Here is a 5381-nt window from a genome sequence, read left to right on the forward strand (position 1 = left end):
ATCACTAGTATTCCCTTAAATAACAGGTTACAATTGAAAGATACTGCCTTAAAGTTATCCTTTTCACTTTGGTTCATTTTTAGTCTTTTGTTTGTGATTAACATAGTTGTTTGATTCATTCACTTATAGTACAATCCTGCCACAAAGTATTTAAGCAAAAGATACCTATTATTCCTTCAACATCTGCATTTCTTCAAGTTTTATACTCTACTATACCCCTAGTATGTCAGCAGTTTTCGAATATTAAAAAAACTAATAAAAATGGATAACACTCTTCTAAAAATGCACGTCTATAACTATAATCGTACTAGGTGGGAAGGAGACAATGAGGGAAAGGGAAAAAGCAAACATGTTGATGTAGGGAATGTGGTTCAAGTCTTTGGATTTAAAAACAACTTCCCCAGAGAAGTTGGCTATGATGGAATTTCCAGAAAACTTCCTTGGCCTCCAAAATGAACCTGAAAAGCCCCAATCCAAACATATGAAACTACAGTTAAGAGATGTTATAAATGATGATCAAAGCAACTGGAGGGAGAAGGATGAATGTATCTTCCATTCAGCTACAGTTTGCAGCACAGCCTCTTTAGCTGTTGGTTAATTAGTAAAAACCACTGAACAGCAGAAGTACTTTGAAGGATGGGGTGGAAAAGTATTGAATATATTACCTGTCTATGTCAGTAACAGGGCTTCATGGCTAGGAAAATGTTCTAAACAGTAAAATGACTCCAGGGTAGATATCTCTCTCCATCATTAAATGTGGCAGAATTAAAAAAGAAAAATTTACAACTAGATATAGTGAAAACAAAATTACAAGGCAGAAAACACAAAAGAATCAAGACAGTGCTCTAGGTTCAACAGTATTCTATTAGGCTAGAAAACCTGTTAACTTTTGAAAGCCCTAGCAAAATATCACTCTTGTTTATAAATCACTTATTTATCATATGACCACACGTTGAATCCTTTCTTTCCATGTACTGAAGAATCCTTCATTCAGCCTTTAAGTATTCTGCATTTCTTTGCCAATCTTGTAGCTGAGTATCTTGTTCCAGTCGACTTTGGTGTGGGGAACAGGAAGTTGCTGGCGCAAGGCTTTGAATGTGGTCTGACATCGTTTGATAGTTTTCACTAATTGCTGTCTGACACTCATTTTCTGCATGCTCTATGATTTTAATAAACTCCTTGGCAGTCTGGGCTTCATTCAAAACAGTTACTGAATCCTGTACATCTTTATGACTAACCAACTGAACATTGCCATCTTCATAATAGTGAACCTGAATCTTAAGTACTCCAACCACCTGGGCTGTAGATGGTGTGATGGTGAACTTCCATTCTGATCTCCAGTGACCATTCCAGAAGTTTTTAGGCTGAAACTGGTGGCTTTCAATACATGCAATAATGGTCTGTTGCCCATCTATAGTTTTAGCATAAACAGTACAAAAGCCGTTGGAATAATGATCTTTCACATAGGCCCTTAAAGCATTGTCACGGGATTCTCTCCAAGACTTCAGACCTCCATCTACTTCTTCTGGCTGGGGGTTACTTGCTTCTTTCCATAAGTGATCAAACTTAAAGGAAATTTTGTTTCTTGGATCTAAAAATCTGCTATTACCCAGGTCACCGTGTTCTGTAATTAAGACCTGATCTTCATATCCTTCTATCTTCACAGGTGTGAACTGATCCATGTTATACTGGGCAAATGCATGTGCTGCCCCTTCCCTGAGGAGATTATCATTATTAAGTAGTAGCCAGATATTGTTGAACACTTCATTGAATTCCCCTGGCGGTGCATGAGTGATAAATTTAGCAGCTATGCATACCTTCTCCTCATCCGACACCCGATCCTCGAAGGCAGCCATCTTGGGCTGCTCCCTGGATTTTGTTTTTTGCATTTATTCTGCTTGATATTCTCTTAGCTTTGTGGATCTATGGTTTGCTGTCTAACGTTAATTCATAGTAAGTCTCAGTCATTATTGTTTCAAATATATCTTCTTTCCCTTTCTCTTTCTCTTCTTCTAATATTTTTATTACACATATGTTACACCTTTTGTAGCTGTCCCCTAGTCCTTGGATATTTACTTTGTTTTTTTTGCTTTTCTGTTTTGGAGGTTTCTGTGGACATAGCCATGATTCTAAGATTCTTTCCTCAGCCATAGCCAGTTTACTAAGATCATTAAAGGCATATTTCATTTTATTACAATGTTTTATATCTCCAACATTTCTTTTTGATTCTTTTCACCTCTCTACTTAAATGTCTCACTATTCTTGCATGCTATCTACTTTATCTGTTAGTTCAGTTCAGTCACTCACTCATGTCAGACTCTTTGTGACCCCATGGACTGCAGCATGCCAGGCCTCCCTGTCCTTCACAACTCCCAGAGTTTACACAAACTCATGTCCACTGAGTTGGTGATGCCATCCAACCATCTCATCTTTTGTCATCCCCTTCTCCTCCTGCCTTCAATCTTTCCCAGCGTCAGGGTCTTTTCAAATGAGTCAGTTCTTCACATCAGGTAGCCAAAATATTGGAGTTTCAGCTTCAACATCAGTCCTTCCAATCAGTATTCAGGACTGATTTCCTTTAGGATGGACTGGTTGGATCTCCTTGCAGTCCAAGGGACTCTCAAGAGTCTTCTCCAACACCACAGTTCAAAACCATCAATTCTGCACTCAGCTTTCTTTATAGTCCAGCTCTCATATCCATACATGACTACTGGAAAAACCATAGCCTTGACTAGACGGACCTTTGTTGGCAAAGTAATGTTCTGCTTTTTAATATGCTGTCTAGGTTGGTCATAACTTTTCTTCCAAGGAGTAAGTGTCTTAATTTCATGGCTGCAGTCACCATCTGCAGTGATTTTGGAGCCCAGAAAATAAAGTCTGTCACTTCTTCCCCATCTATTTGCCATGAAGTGATGGGACCAGATGCCGTGATCTTTGTTTTCTGAATGTTGAGTTTTAAGCCAACTTTTTCACTCTCCTCTTTCATCAAGAGGCTCTTTTGTTCTTCTTTACTTTCTGCCATAAGGGTGGTGTCATCTGCATGCTGCTGCTGCTGCTGCTGCTAAGTCGCTTCAGTTGTGTCCGACTCTATGCGACCCCATAGACGGCAGCCCACCATATCTGAGGTTATTGATATTTCTCCTGGTAATCTTGATTTCAGCTTGTTCTTCATCCAGCCTGGTGTTTCTCATAATGGACTCTGCATAAAAGTGAAATAAGCAGGGTGACAATATACAGTCTTGACGTACTCCTTTCCCTATTTGAAACCAGTCTGTTGTTCCATGTCCTGTTCTAACTGTTGCTTCCTGACCTGCATACAGATTTCTCAAGAGGGAGGTCATTCCCATCTCTTTATGAATTTTCCAGGCATGGAGCAAGATGGCAGCCTCCAAGACGGTTAGGCTATGGCTTCAATTCTATTACCCACCGCCTGGCGCCCTGTACTGCACGTCTTTCCGGCTTCTCATCAACCTGAACGGATGCCAAGTCATCACAGACCTCATCAGTCTGATCCGCCAGCACTTCGGCTTCAGTTCCGGGGCTCTCCTGGGCCTCTACTTGGAGGGGGCACTATTGTCCCCCGCCGAGAGCATGCACCTGCATTAAATTAGAAGAGAAAGGAATTGCTGAGAGTCCTGTAACAGTTAGTAATGGGAATAGTACTCATTTATTACCTAGAAAAGCAAAGAAATGGGCATTTAAGTTGGGCGAAGGTGAAGAAACTGATCTAGACTACAGAAATTCAAAGAAGCATTGGAAGAGGCATGAGAACAATGACAGTGAGAAGACCTTGGATTTAGAACCGAAAGCCGCCACAGACCAGAGTGTGAGTAAAAAAAACGAGGAAAAACAAAGCCACGTGTGATGCAGTGGAGGTTGATGATGGAGAGACTGCAAAAAAGTCGCCAAAGAAAAACGAGAAACATGAATATAAAAAACATGCCAAGACTCCCAAGTCTTCTAAAGCACAGTCTGTGAAAGAGTGGACCCTCCAGAAGTGCAGCCCTAAAGCTCTTCCTGCTAGAAACAGCCTTGTGGAAGCCAACAGGAAAGGTGCATGGTCGTCCATACAAAACACAGTCCTGATTCCTTCTCGGAGTCTGAGTCTTACCATGAACCAATCAGTGATGGTCTCAGCAACGTCATCTTAGAGGTCAGAGATTCCTCAGAGAAAATCTCGATTGACGTGTCAAAGGACGGATCCTCTGTGAAAACCACAGCTACAAACACAGTGGTTCCCAAAACACTGTTTTACCTCTGTCCCTGTCAAGGGCAAGACCTCCAGAACATCATCTTCATGTTCAGACTCTAGTTCAGAGTCAGACGATCAATGCGTGATGCTAAAAAGCACCCCAGAGTGTACTGCAGAGTTCTTAAAGACTGTAGGCCTCTTTGTAGGAAGAAATCGCCCAGGGCCATCATCACAGGCTCCAAACGCCTCTGGATGGAAGCAGTCGGACCCAAACAGTCCTCTGTCCTCCTCCCAACGTGACTCTACCCGCTAGTCTGGGAAGAGGTTGGGGCAGAGGAGAGGACCTTCTTTCCTGGAAGGCAGCGAGGGGGCGGGGTTTGCGGGGGAGAGGTCGAGGAAGAGGGCATGCTGTTCCCTATGTTTTAAATAGAAACGCCGACTATCAGAAGCAACAACAGTTGAATGAAATGGTGACAAACTCATCTACCACCATCCAGAATCCCATAGAGACACACAAGAAGGACTACAGTCTCTTACCACTGTTAGCAGCTGCTCCTCAAGTTGGAGAAAAGATTGCATTTAAGCTTTTGGAACTAACATCCAATTATTCTCCCGATGTCTCTGACTACAAGGAAGGAAGAATATTAAGCCATAACCCAGAGACCCAGCAAGTAGACAAAGAAATTCTTTCATCCTTACCTGCTATGAAAGAACCCGGGAAATTTGATTTGGTTTATCACAACAAAAATGGAGCTGAGGTAGTGGAGTATGCTGTGACGCAGCAGAAGAGGATAACCGTTTTTTGGAGAGAGTTAATTGATCCAAGACTGATTATCGAATCTCGGAGAAACACATAAAGTGTGGAGCTTCCCCGAGTATGACCTCTCCACCTCGTGGTTTATAAATGTCTTGTGAGAGTGACTAAACCTGAACTGTTTTTTTTTTTTTTTTTAAAGATTTGTGAGTTGGAAAAAAAAACAACAACAAGAAGAATTTTCCACAGTTTGTGGTGATCCACATAGTCAAAGGGTTTGGCATAGTTAATAAAGCAGAAATAGATGTTTTTTCTGGAACTCTCTTGCTTTTTCTATAATCCAACGGATGTTGGTAATTTGATCTCTGGTTCCTCTGCCTTTTCTAAAACCAGCTTGAACATCTAGAAGTTCACAGTTCATGTACTGTTGAAGCC

General features: G+C 41.4%; 2 pseudogenes across 1 annotated transcript; one reads left to right on the forward strand and one right to left on the reverse strand.

The window, feature by feature from the left end:
* On the reverse strand, positions 990-1862 carry LOC102188877 (annotated as a pseudogene). The gene has a single exon (XR_001919235.1). The product of XR_001919235.1 is annotated as an F-actin-capping protein subunit alpha-1-like (transcript).
* LOC102190337 lies at positions 3379-5049 on the forward strand (annotated as a pseudogene).

This window comes from Capra hircus, chromosome 15, assembly GCF_001704415.2.
Source record: "Capra hircus breed San Clemente chromosome 15, ASM170441v1, whole genome shotgun sequence".
Taxonomy (NCBI): domain Eukaryota; kingdom Metazoa; phylum Chordata; class Mammalia; order Artiodactyla; family Bovidae; genus Capra; species Capra hircus.